Below are 14,286 nucleotides of genomic sequence, written 5' to 3'. Positions count from 1 at the left end.
AAAGAGACCTGAAGGGTGTGGCAGTTCAAGGGTTAAGCAGCATCGAGAGAAAACTGCAATGCTCCATAAATCAGCCAAAACTCAGGGTTAATTGTGTGTTAACTCACAACAAATCCTATTCCCCTATTGTCCCACTATTCACTAACTTCCATCGGCTGTCAATTATTTATTATGTTATTTGCTCATGAGGCATGGGCATCACTATCATTATTTATTGACTGTTCATAGTTGCTCCTTGAGAAGGTGGTGATGAGCTGCCTTCTTGAACTGCTGCAGTCCATGAGCTGTAGGTTGATCCACAATGCTATGAGGGAGGGGATTCCAGGATTTTTCCACTTGTTGAAGAAGCCAGAAAGAGAGGGCATAGATTAAAAGGTCATGTGAGAAATAAATTTTCTCACGCATTGAGTAGTTAGGCTCTGGCCCAGAATGTGGTGGAGGCAAGTTCAATTCATACATTCAAGATGGAATTGGATGATTTCTTGTGACAAAAATGGTTTGATGGGAGATAGAGAAAAGGCAGGACATTGCCACAAAAACATAAAACTGGAGCAGGTATGATTGGCTGAATGGCTTCTTCTGTTGTAACAATTGCAATATTAAAGGACTTGCAACAAAATTCAGTTGTAACAGTTAGTATATCTAGCCACTTCAGCAATGCAGTCCAAGGGCAAGATTAATTCAAATTAGAAATGGTGTAATTGAATCTAATATGATTTCACTATTCAGCATGTCGTACATTTTTGAAGTTCTTGGTTCTTTGTGAGCCACAGAGCCCTCAGGGTTTTCCAGTTCCCAGTGTATTCGGGCTGAAAGGCCTTACACAGTGACCTCTCCTCACTGAATCTCTGCAGTGACTATCCCAAGCTTTACTGCATCACTCAGCACAGAGTGTTGGTCCCTGGAATTTGCAACATACGGTCACGATCCAATCCTGTCCTATGTCCCTCCTTGAGAAAGGAAACCAACACTGGTCCTATCAGTTTTTACACAGGCACCATAGAAAGCATCCCATCTGGATGCATCACAGTGTGGTATGGCATTTGGTCTTCCCAAGACTGAAAGATACTACAGAGAGTTGTGAACACAGCCCAGTCCATCACACAAACCAGTCTTCCATCCATTGACTCCATCTATACTTCCTGTTTCCTCAGGAAAGCAACCAGCATCGTTAAAGACCCCTCTACCCTGGTTATTGTCTCTTCCACCCTTTTGTGTCAGGCAGAAGATATAAAAGTTTGTATACATGTACAAACAGATTCAAGAGCAGCTTCTTACCTGCTGTTATCAGACTTTTGAATGGACTTCTTTAATGTTAATAGTGATCGCTCCCTGAACCTTCGGGGATGCTGTAACATTGTATCCTGCACTCTGGTATGTTACCCTGATGCACTTGTACAATGTGATCTGCCTGTAAAGCACGTAAGAAAATACTTTTCGCTGGACCTGGTACACATGACAACAATAAATCAAATCAAACCAAAACTGTTCTCCAGCAGCAGTCTCACCAGTACCCCGTACAGTGGAAGCAAGACCTCCCTCTGCTTCTTTTTGTGATAAAGACCATACCCGCTTTCCCCCAAGAATGGCTGTTGGGAGGGCAGGGGCGCTATGAAAATTTAGCCGCATGCCTTGCAGCTGGAATTCAAAAGGCCAGGATGCCAGGAAAACTTATTTGAATAGGCGGAAAGGTCTCCTCCAGTGCTGCACCTTCTTTGTAGAAACTGAGCTGGAAAATGAAGTAGAAAATGAACTGGGAATTCCAGGGCCAAAGGTCAAAGGGCAGTAATAGGTTACTAGGAGGGAGAGTTACTGAATGTGCTGTTGTTTTAGGGGAAGTGTTTATGGCTCTGATAGTTAAGCAGTAGGGGAAAATCCCCTTCCCATACCTCCCCACTGTCCAGCATAACAAATGAATAAAATTTCTACATTTCACATCGTTGCCATGAAACTAAAAGCAGTGTAGCGGTAGGGTGAGAAAATGCAGACAGAGTGAGTGAATTCAGGCGTGTTCCCCGCATTGACATTGAGAACCCTGTATAAGGAGCAGAGTTTGAGTCAGACAGCAGCAAGGAGAGGAAATGGCTGTGCTGGACTCCTCGCGAGACGACAGCAAAAAAAACAGTGAGCACAAAAGTTGTTCAATGCAATAGTGTCACTGACAAGGAAGAGGAAGGTGGATTGGTAACAGCTTCATTGAAAAGTGAAAGGACAGAAAGGGATAAACAGTGAGGGTGTGTCGTCTACTCTACACTGTTGAACTACAGACAGACAGACAGAGAGAGAGAGAGAGAGAGCAGTGGATATGGGCACCTACATTTATAAGTTGCTGTGTATACACATCTCGAGGAATGCTTAACGTCATCCTGCTGAAGTTAAAGAGGGGTCTGTTTAGTTATAGGAGCCTCCCATAGCCTCAAGTATATGTAAATTTAATCTTGTACAGGAAAGAAATGCCTTTGGGTTGTTTGTTGGATAGAGTCCAATCCAGTGCTTGTTTGTTCTTTCATATACTACTGTACAGAACCGAACTGTTTTAGTGATTGTGTGTATGTAAAGATATTTTTATGAATAAAGCATAGTTTTGAAATTAAAAAATTTATGGCCCACACCCTTTCCTCCTTGGGATGGATGGAGAGACTGCAAACTGGAGAGACTGGAGAAGTTGCTGAGAAAATAGCAAAGTCTGAGCAAAACTTTTGCATTCTGAGCTAGCATGGTTTTGTACAGGGAAGGTCATGTCTTACCAACTTAATAGAATTCTTTGAGGACGTGACAAAGGTGATTGATGAGGGAAAGGCTGTAGATGTCATATACATGGACTTCAGTAAGGCGTTTGATAAGGTTCCCCATGGCAGGCTGATGGAGAAAGTGAAGTCACATGGGGTCCAGGGTGTGCTAGCTAGATGGATAAAAAACTGGCTGGGCAACAGGAGACAGAGAGTAGTAGTAAAAGGGAGTTTCTCAAATTGGAGACCTGTGACTAGTAGTGTTCCACAGGGATCAGTGCTAGGACCACTGTTGTTTGTGATATATGTAAATGATCTGGAAGAAGGTGTAGGTGGTCTGATCAGCAAGTTTGCTGATGACACTAAGATTGGTGGAGTAGCTGATAGTGAAGGGGACTGTCAGAGATTACAGCAGAATATAGATAGACTGGAGAGTTGGGCAGATAAATGGCAGATGGAGTTCAATCCGGGCAAATGAGAGGTGATGCATTTTGGAAGATCAAATTCAAGGGCGAACTATACAGTAAATGGAAAAGTCCTAGGGAAAATTGATGCACAGAGAGATCTGGGTGTTCAGGTCCATTGTTCCTTGAAGGTGGCAATGCAGGTCAATAGGGTGGTCAAGAAGGCATATGGCATGCTTTCCTTCATTGGGCGGAGTATTGAGTACAAGAGTTGGCAGGTCATGTTGTAGTTGTATAGGACTTTGGTTCGGCCACATTTGGAGTACTGTGTACAGTTCTGGTCGCCACATTACCAAAAGGATGTGGCTGCTTTAGAGACGGTGCAGAGGAGGTTCACCAGGATGTTGCCTGGTATGGAGGATGCTAGCTATGAAGAGAGGTTGAATAGATTAGGATTATTTTCATTAGAAAGACGGAGATTGAGGGGGGACCTGATTGAGGTCTACAAAATCATGAGGGGTATAGACAGGGTGGGTAGCAAGAAGCTTTTTCCCAGAGTGAGGGACTCAATTACTAGGGGTCATGAGTTCAAAGTGAGAGGAGGAAAGTTTAAGTGAGATATGTGTGGAAAGTTCTTTACGCAGAGGGTGGTGGGTGCCTGGAACGTGTTGCCAGCGGAGGTGGTAGACGCAGACACGTTAGCGTCTTTTAAGATATATTCGGACAGGTACATGGAAGGGCAGGGAGCAAATGGACACAGACCGTTAGAAAATAGATGACAGGTTAGATAGAGGATCTTGATCGGTGTAGGCTTGGAGGGCCGAAGGACCTGTTCCTGTGCTGTAGGTTTCTTTGTTTCTTTGTTTCTTTGTTTGTTTCTAACTGTCTCCCAGTAGCTTGGAGCAGACAAGGTATCAGCTCAGATGCTCTCACAGAGAGAGTGAGCACAAAGGACAAGCTGCTGGCCTACCATAGCAGTTAAATTCACCCCACACTCCAAATGTTCACTCTGTTACACTCTCCACTGCTCTATGTGCGTCTGTTTGTGTGTGTCTGTCTGTGTGTGCACGTGTGTGTGACTGTGTGTGTGCGTGTCTGTCTCTGTGTATGTGTGTATCGTGTGCGTGTGCGTCTCTGTGTGTGAGTGCATCTTTGTGTGTATGTGCATGTGCATCTGTCTGTGTGTGTGCATCTGTGTCTGCGTGCCTGTGTATGTGTCTGATTGTGTGTGTCTGTATGTGTGTCCATGAGCATCTGTCTGTGTGTGTACTTGTCTGTGTGTGCCTCTGTGTGTGTTTGTGTGTCTGCATGTGTGTATCTGTGTGTACGTGTGTGCCTGTGGGTGTGCCTGTGTGTGAATGCGTGTGTCTGTGTGTGCATGTCACTGTGTGTGTCTCTGTGTGTGTATGTGTTTGTGTGTGTGTCTGCATGTGTCTGTGTCTGTGTGCCTATGTGTGTGTGTGTGTGCCTGTGTGTGTGTGTGTGTGTGTGTGTGTGTGTGTGTGTGTGTGTGTGTGTGTGTGTGTGTGTGTGTGTCTGTGTAATTACAGTAATGAAACAATACGAGTCAACACACAGATACAAGATGGCGGTGGCAGAGTAGGCGGTGTTCAGGCTCCTGAGCTTGGGGCTCATCAACCCTGGCCATACCTTTTCCTCTCTTTGTATTCTTTTCATCTTCATCGTTTTGCCACTTTGGAAGTGAAAGTGAAGGAAGGCAGTGGCAGTGGGGTAAGGGTGGGTCCAGTGTGACAACTGTGGCAGCAGCAGTGAAGACTTGAACTGGGAGCCTGCCTGGGCCCCAGGAGGTGATGGAGCTTCCAGGGCCCAGCCAATTAGGAGGGAGAGCCAGGGAGATCACAGCCGAGTAGGTGGGGGGCTTGGCAGAACTGGACATTGCTGTTGCTTTTGTTTCTTTATTTTCTGCTTTGAATTTAGAATTCTAAGATGGCTCCAGAAAGTGGTGGGGCTTTGCATCTTTGACTGATTTCCTGTGTACGTCGCAATAAAATGTGAAGTAACATGTACTGCAACACACCAACAATCAGAAACATAGCTTGAACTGACAGGGCCTTCTCAAGCAGTGACTGGTCATATTTGGAAAGTACCTGGGACAGCAAAGGAAACAGGTTCAATGAAAATCATCAAAACAAGATGAGTATAGACATGAAAAGGACAAGGGCTATGAGGACAGAGCAGAGAAATAAGACAACAGCAATTGAATTGTATTTTTAATGAGCTAGCACAGATATGAGGGGCCTGATGGCCTTCTATTGAGCTGTAAATTTCTAACTTTCTATGACTTAACCTTGTAAACTAAGATTAATTTCTAGAGCCGCTTTCATATATAAATAAAAATTTTATATAAGTGTAGGATGTAAGGTACATTTCCTTGCACAGCTTCAGCAGCCAGTAAATATAGCTCACATACTTATTCTATTTCAGCTTTCCTACCTGATACTCTTTGTACAAGATGGCAAATTAGTGCCTAATTATTCTCAGATGTAGCCTCTCAAGGCACATACAGTCATAGATTCATACAGCACAGAAACAGGCTCTTCGGTCCAACTCACCCATGCTGACCAGATATCCTAAGTTAGTCTAACCCCATTTGCTAGCATTTGGCTCATATCTCTCTAAGCCTTCCTATTCATGTGTCCATCCAGTTGCCTTTTAAATGCTGTAAATGTACCAGCCTCCACCACTTCCTCTAGCAGCTTATTCCATACACACACCATCCTCCACCTGAAAAAGTTATCCCTTACATACATTTTAAATATTTCCCGACTTGCCTTAAACCTATGTCCTCTAGTTTTAACTCCTCCATGCTGGGAAAAAGACCTTGGCTATCTGCCCTATCGATGCCTCGCATGATTTTATAAGCCTTTATAAGGTAACTCCTCAATCTCCAAAGCTCCAGGAAAAATAGCCCCTGATTATTCAGCCTCTCCATATTCTTAATTCCCTCCACTGCCTCGCCACTCCTTCAGCCGCAAAACCTTCCGAGATCTCTTCCCGTTCGCACCTTTTGAAAGATTCATAGAATAAGCATAAACAGGCCCTTTGGCCCAACAATTCCACACCGAACCCGAGAGCATCCCACCCAGACCCATGCCCCTGTAACCCACCTAAGCTACACCTCCCTGAATACTATGAGCAATTTAGCATGGTCAATCCACCTAACCTGCACATGTTTGGACTTTGGGAGGAAACCGGAGCACCCGGAGGAAACCCATGCAGACACAGGGAGAATGTGCAAACTCCACACAGACTGGTGGCTGTCCCTTCAGCTGCCAAGTCCCCAGTCCCTGGAATTCCCTCCTCAATGTCTCTGCCTTGCCACCTCACCCTCTCTTCCTTCTTTAAAGCAGGCCTTGAGGCTGCTACTTCTATCCAAGTTCCAATTATCCGCCTGAGAATCTCCTTCTGTGATTCAGTCTCAATCGTTGTTTGTTAACTTCCCTCTGAGAAAAAAGGTCTGTAGAATTGCAGAGGTGAACAGAACAGAATAAGGTCCTTTGGCCCATCATCTTGTTGCTGGTCAAAAAAGCCGTCTAATTACGCTAAACGTTTTTTCCAGCAGTTGGCCCACTGCCTTGTGTATTAAGGCATTGAGAGTGCATATCCAACTGCTTCTTAAATGTTATGACAGTTTCTGTCTCTACACCCTTACAGGCAGTGAGTTCCAGATTCCCACCACTCTCTGGGTGAAAAAGCATTTCCTTACAATCCTTCTGCCCCTTACCTTAAATCTATGGCCCTTCACTATTCCCACCAAGAGGGAAAAGTTTCTTCCTGTCTACACTGTCTATGTCCCTCACAATTATATACCTCTTAATATCCAATCTCTCTTCATAACCGAAACTCTCCAGTCCAGCAACATCCCGTTAAATCTCCTCTGCATCCTCTCCAGTGCAATCACATCCCTCCTATAATGTGGATGCTGGAACTGCACACCAAACTCTGGCTGTGGCCTCACCGAAGTCTTATACAGTTCCAGCATCACCTCCCTGCTCTTAAACTCTATGTCTCGGCTAAAAATGGCTAATGTGGGGTACTTTGCAACAATAAAACTGCCATATAAATGTTGTTGCGATCTAGTTGGGAGATAGCAGGAATGAATGAGGGATACAAAGCAGTGGTTTGAGCCTGTCTCTCTTTTGCTCATATCTGTAATGTAACCATGAGAAATTTCAGTTCTCACAGAGCTCTGCCCCAGGGAAGGAGAATCATGGAGCATTGATTTACTGATACAATACAGAAGCAAAAGTGATTGAGTCTAGGCCTGAAACATCAGCCTTCCTGCTCCAATAATGCTAATTGGCCTGCTGTGTTCATCCAGCTCTACACCTTGTTAGCCTGTGAGGAAGATGTTTGGCAAGCTTACCTTCCTTGGTCACAGCATTGTGTATAGGAGTTGAGATGTCATGTTACAGCTGTACAAGACATTGATGAGGCCACTTTTGCATACAGTTCTGATCATCTCTAACTGTTTCCGTGCTGCAAGACTCTGGCACAGTTCGACTCTGAACTTATGTACCAGAATCCACTAAACAGCCACTCAAGGATAGTAACTAATGAAGGGGATCACTGTGCACTGAGCAGCAACAGTATTTGAAATGGCTAGGGTCAGCTGCATTGTGAATTGTTATTTCTGTTGCAGAGGTGGGTTTGAGGGGAATCACACAGTCAAGTTAACTCTCTGCCTGGGCAGTGAGGGAGTCATTACATTGTACGGCCTACCAACTTCCTGTCTGACTGCATTCCAGTCTCCAGGCCCTAGCTCTGAAAAGAAAATAACAGATCGGGAACCAAACTCTCTCTCAGCAACTGGATTCCGTGTGTGTGTGTGTGTGTGTGTGTGTGTGTGTGTGTGTGTGTGTGTGTGTGTGTGTGTGTGTGTTTGTTTGTTTGTGTGTGTGTCCTGGAGCACAGCAGTAATTCTGATCAGCCCTAGTCTGTTCTGTGGGCACTCTGTTCTGCCCTAGAGACTGACAAGAACCATCCGATCCCCACAGCCAGGGCTCAGGGAGATAAGAAGGAGCTCTCTTCACAGTCTGTCCAGGCCAGCTGTGGGATATTCAGGGAGCTGCCTTCATTGGCATTGTCTAAGCACAACCAGCAACTCTTAAAGCACAGGGGAGCTCAGCTCCAACACATATCAGTTCTCTGGATCTTACAACCCATGTCTCTCTCCCCAGGTATATTACACTCTCTCTCTCTCTGTCTCTTTCCTTGGGTATGTTACACTCTTTTGCTCTCTTGCGTATATTATATACCATCACACTGTCTCCCTGGCCTTATTACACTGTATCTCTCTTCCTGGATATTTAACAATATATCTCTCTCTGTTATGTACATCGTACTGTAGATCTCTCCCTTGGGTGTATCGCACACTACCTGTCTCTCCCTGGGTCTATTAAACTCTGTCTCTCTCTCCCTGGGTATATCACATTCTATCTCTCTCCCCTGGATATATTATACTCTATGTCTCCCCAGGTATGTTACACTGTACCTCTTTACCCAGGTATATTACACTTTATCTCTCGCTCCCTGAGTATAGATTACACTCCATGTGACCCCTGGTTACATTATATTGCATGTGGGGAGTTTTATTGAATGCACATGATTAGGAAATGATGTCTGTGGGCTGACTCCAGGAGATTCAAAGTGGTGTTTTAGTCCTGCCACAGTGGGTTGTGAAACCGGGCGATTGTTACTTGCTGTTTGTTTAAAGGGGGATTGCTCCAGTTTCCTCACTGAGTAGGTGTGTGTGAAGTCAGCAGTTATTGCAATTCAGCTCCACAGCCTGGGCGATGGCGGGGGCCAGAGAATGGCAGCTTATCCAGAGGCTCTAGTGAGCGCGAGGTTTGGATTAGGCCCTGTGCCATAGAAATAGGCAAGAGATGGGCAGTGGGGAGAGCCATGTGCCGGCTGGGTGAAAGGAGAAGTTAAGTGGGCAGGGCCTGGTGCCCTCAGCTGAGGATGGTGGTTAGGGGGGGCAGTGAATGGTTGAGGACTCTGGGTCTCAATGGACTTTAGAAGCTTGGGGGTGTTTGGGGATATAGGTGATGCATTTTGGAGAATCAAATTTAGGTGTAAAATAAACTGTAAATGGCAGAACCCTTAGGAACATTAACACACAGATGGATCTGGGCGTACAGGTCCATAGTTCTGGAAAAATGGCAAAGTAATTAAGAAGGCTTTTGGCATGCTTGCCATTATTGATCAGGGCATGAGCACAACAGTGACAAACCATGTTGCAGCTACATAAAACCCTTGTTAGGCTGCATTTGGAGTATTGTGTGCAGTTTTAGTCACAACATTACCAGGAGGACGTAGAAACTTTGGAAAGAGTGCAGAGAAGGCTCACCGGGATGTTGCCCAGTCTCGAGGGCATTGACTATGAGGAAAGGTTAAAAAGACTAGGATTGTTTTCACTGGAAACATGGCAAATGAGAGGTGATTGGATAGAGATCTGAAAAATTATGAGAGGCATAGATAGGATGGATGGTCAGAGGCTTCTTCCCAGGGTTCAAGTTTCAATTACAAGAGGGCACAGGTTCAAAGTGAGAGGGGGAAAATTTAAGAGAAATGTGTAAGGAAAGTTTTTCATACAGAGAGTGGCAGGAGCCTGGAATGCACTACCAGAGGAGGTGGTGGAAATAGGCATGTTGTCAACATTTAAGAGGCATCTGGATGGCTACACGAATAGGGAGGGAATAGAGGGATATGGACTGAATAAGGGCGGAAGGTTTGGTTTTTAGTTTAGTCAGTGCATGATGATCAGTACAGGCTTAGAGGGCTGAAGGGCCTGTCCCTGTGCTGTACTGCTCTTTTGTTCTATTTTGTTGCTCTAATCGAAGCCTAGTGAACACTGAGAGGCCTGGATAGAGTGGATGTGGAGGAGAGCAGGACAGGCTAGGGCCCGAGGACACAGTTCAGAGTGAATGTGTGACCCTTTCGGACTGAGATAAGGAGGAATTTCTTCAGCTAGAAGGTGGGTAAATTTTTGGAACCCATTGCTGCAGAAAGCTGCTGAAGCCACGTCATTGAGTGTACCTAAGACAGAGATAGATGGGTTCTTGATTAGAAAAGGGTTCTAGGGTTACGGGGAGAAAACAGGAAACAGGTTGAGAAACATGATCAAATGGCAGAGCAGACTCAATGGGCCAAAGAGTCTAATTCTACTTCTATATTTTCTGGCCTTATTGTCTTCTGAAAGTGAAGGTGAGGCAATGATGGCCTAACAGTCAGTGTCAGTGCTGTCCATGTGTGAGCCTCTCTCAGGATATTGTCCTTCTGAGTTCACATTTCAATGACAGCCTAGGATGGGATCATCAGCAGTGTCCTTTTCAAAGTGGGGAAGACAGGGCCAGCTGAACCTGAGAGCTCAGCCAGGTCCCACTGTAAATGAGGACAAGACCATATGCTAAACAGGACCTTTCAATAAGGAGTGAACACAGAAACACAACATTGTTTCCCACACAATGATGGAACTGTCCCCAAGTCTCCTGACCCCGTCAGTGTTTGCCCAGCCCGTGGGGAATGTGATGACCCTCAGCCCTGTGACTCATCTCATGCCAACAAACAACAATGATTCACTGGAGAAAATGAAGCCAATGTAAGATGAAGGATTTGTGGTTGTGAGTAACACCCATCTGCCCTTTGTGCTCACAGTCAGTTTGATGTAAATGTTGATGGTGTTGGATTGGAGAGCACAGCCCGAGATGCAGAGTTTAAACAGGACGCTCTCTCATCGGAGATAATAGGAACTGCAATGCTGGAGAATCCGACATAACAAGCAGCATCTTAGGAGCATGGTTCAGTGCTGGGACCGCAGCTGTTTACGATGTCAGCTTGATGTTAATGTTGATGGTGTTGGATTGGAGAGCACAGCCTGAGGTGCATAGTCTCTCTGTTTAAACAGGACGCAATCTAAGAAACCTCCTTGCATTGACAGCCAACTGTGGGTTTCTCCAATGCACACCTCCTCCTATTGTGTGACTGGGAAGGTTTTGCAGCAAACGGTGCAGTCACTTGGAATGTTGATTCTAATCAGCAAAACAGAGGGAGACAAAGCAATGCACGTTCTTCAACTTCACGTCAGAAATAGCAAGCAGTTAGCAAAAATTCACCCTCCCCCAATGTCATTGATTGCATTACATTTCCTTTCTCACCCTGTGTACACTGCAGTAATGTGTCTCCTCCCTGTACGTCCCTCTGTACATTACACAAACGTCATGTCTCTCGGTACATTGACCTCTTTGTCCCTCACTCTGTGTATCACACATCAGTAGTGTCTCTCAGGGACGTTACCATCTTACCTCTCCCTGTGTATGTCACACTACTGTAGCATTTCTGGGTATATTACAAACTGTACACACTTGGCAACTTGTGACGGTAGGAAACCCTCTCTTCTTGTCCTTTGATCTTTAACCTTTCGAACAGTATCAGCATCATGAACCTGCGTGGCTGTGGGGAGGGTCTGCACTGACGTTTTTCCATTCTCCTCTGTTTAACCATGGTCACTAATGACTTCTTTTCCTGTTTGTACACCCAATGATTTCTGATTGGCTCTCTGTGATTCATCAACATGTAAACCCTCAGTTAACCATCTGAAAGTCCAGGGTTAATACTCCTCTGTACATTGAGGAGAACCGGGTTGAGCTCAGGACCACCTTATCCAATACCATCAAGTGATTGAGCAGAAACCTTTCACCAAGTTAGCATCTGTCATCTTCACTCCTGCTGCTAACATTGATCTATGTCACCACCAGGCTCTATTCCCCTCCCTCACATCTACCAGAGGCTAAACATTTGCAACTTGACTGAGACAACTGACCCTTAGATTAATTCCTGACCTCACCTCCTGTCCATCAATAAATCCCACAAAAGTTCACCTCAACTACACCTGTTATCTGACAGCCAACAAGTTGACCTTGCCTTCAATATTTCTCAAAACTGTACCATTCTACCTTTAACGGAGGCTTTGAAGAGGGTGATTATTTAGATAGAATTAATTGCAAAGACACGAGAGTGGGAAGCAGGAGTGGTCAGTCAGTAACAATGCTTATTTGAAGAGCTATGCAGACATAGAGAACAGAATGGCCTCCTTCTGTGTTGGCACATATCTGTAATTCTGAGACATACGAGGAGACACTAGATCAGTTCAGATGATGTTGACTAGAGTCCAGAAGAATGAAGGGTTTAGTGGATCTCATAGAAACCTATAACATTCTGACAGGACTAGACAGCATAAACGTAGGACGGATGTTCCTGATGACTGGGAAGTCCAGAACTAGGGGTTATAGCTCAAGTATTTGGGATAGCCTTTTAGGGCTGAGATAAGGAGAAATGTCTTCATCCAGAGAGTGGTAAGCATGTGAAATTCTTTGTCACAGAAAGTGCTTGAAGCCAAAGCACAGAATGTTTTCAAAAAGGGGTTCAGTATAGATCCTAGGGCAGAAGGGACCAAAGCATGAGGGAAGAAAGTGGGAACTGGGTACTGAGTTAGATGATCAGTTATGTTAATACTGAATGGCTTGAAGGGCTGAATGACCTACTCCTGTTCCTATTTTCTATGTTTCTATGTGAACCATGACTTTCAGGAATGTTATCAAAGTAAATTTGTCAGTGAGCATCATCTGAAACTCCGCTTCACGTCTTTGTGAGCTCCAGCCTTGATGACTTTTAAAAATACATCCTCTCACTGGATGTGGGTGTTCCCATCCCTAAATGCCTTTGAAATGAGGGGCTCACTCAGCCACCTCAAAAGACATTTAAGAGTCAGCCACATTGCTTTGGGTTTGGAGTCACATGGAGGTCATATTGGGTGAGGAGGGCAGTCTTGCCTCCCCAGTGGGTCTAGGATGCACTGCCTGCAAATGTGGTGGTGGCATTTTCATCTGAGGCACTCAAGTAGGCATTAGTGAATGTATTTTACAAGAATTGTAAAATTAGATTGATACACCAGGTTTATTCATTGAATTTGAGGCTGCCATTTAAACCCTAAGTTAATGCATTGTGAAAGTACTGGAGAGAGTGCAGAAATGATTTACAAAAATCTAGGCATGTTCACTTCAGTGAGCAGGATACAGATTGAGGATGTTGGGACAGTTCTTTGTGGAGAGAAGCTGGCTGAGAGGAGATTTGATAAAAGTTTCAAAACCACAGGCCACCTGGACAGAGTAAAAAGGGAGAAGTTGTCCCTCCTTGTAAATGAGAAGGGCATAGATTTAAAGTGATATGCAACTGAAGAAAGTATGATGTGAGAAAAAATACTTTCCTCGTGGACAATTTTTGTGGCATGGAATGCACTTCCAGGAAACGTGGCGGACAGAGCTTCAATACAGAATTCAAAAGGTGTTGGATGATTATTCAGATAGAAAATTACATTACTGCTGGGATATGGAGTGCAGGCACAATGGGCTGAATGGTCTCCCTCTGAACTTAACAATTCTGTGATTCTGAGCACTGTCCTGGAGCTCTGGACCCCAAGCCCAGTGACATGACCCCTCCAGCACCCCCGTTCCTGATGTTGTGCTGCTCTCCACAGCCTTCTGCTCCTGACATCTCAGTAAATTTCTCCCTAAGATGTCTTAAGTCACAGATCCATGCAGCATGGAAACAGACCCTTTGGTCCAACTTGTCCATGTCAACCAGATTTCCCATTTTTGGCCCCCATTCCTCTAAACCTTTCGTATCCATCTAAATATCTTTTTAATGTTGCAATTACACCCATCTCTACCACTTCCTTTGGCAGTTCACATATAAACCACGCTCTGCATGAAAATGTTGCCCCTCAGGTCTCTTTTAAATCTTTCTCCTCTCACCTTAAACCTATGTCCTCTAGTTTTGAACTCTACTATCCTGAGAAAAGACTTTTGCTATTCACCTTATCTATGCCCCTCATGATTTTATAAACCTTTATACGGTCACCCCTCAGCGTCCTATGCTTCAGGGATAAAAAGTTCCAATCCTGAAGATCAGCACAGGCCATCTTTGTGTGAAGCCTCAGGAAATTGGGGAGATTCTTAATGAATATTTCTCCTCAGTGTTTTACTAAGGAGAGAATTATGGATGCGTAGGAAATAGGCAAACAAATGGGGATGTTGTAGACTGCATACATATTACCAGAGAGGAGGTGTTTA

General features: G+C 44.7%; 2 protein-coding genes across 3 annotated transcripts in view; both read left to right on the top strand.

The window, feature by feature from the left end:
- LOC125467693 (antigen peptide transporter 1) overlaps positions 1-14,286 on the top strand; it is a 218,801-nt gene that overhangs the window by 60,929 nt on the left and 143,586 nt on the right. The gene's annotated exons all lie outside the window — the stretch shown is intronic.
- LOC125446628 (proteasome subunit beta type-9-like) overlaps positions 2,026-14,286 on the top strand; it is a 32,119-nt gene continuing 19,858 nt past the window's right edge. Inside the window, exon 1 of one of the 2 annotated variants that reach the window (XM_048520337.2) lies at positions 2,026-2,124. The gene's annotated coding sequence lies outside the window, so the exon portion shown is untranslated. Of the gene's footprint in view, positions 2,125-11,521; positions 11,537-14,286 lie in introns of those variants that run through there. The other variant, XM_048520338.2, reaches the window with a different exon arrangement.

The sequence above is a fragment of the Stegostoma tigrinum genome, chromosome 34 (assembly GCF_030684315.1).
Source record: "Stegostoma tigrinum isolate sSteTig4 chromosome 34, sSteTig4.hap1, whole genome shotgun sequence".
In the NCBI taxonomy this organism is placed as follows: domain Eukaryota; kingdom Metazoa; phylum Chordata; class Chondrichthyes; order Orectolobiformes; family Stegostomatidae; genus Stegostoma; species Stegostoma tigrinum.
This window is presented reverse-complemented; position numbering and strand designations above follow the sequence as displayed.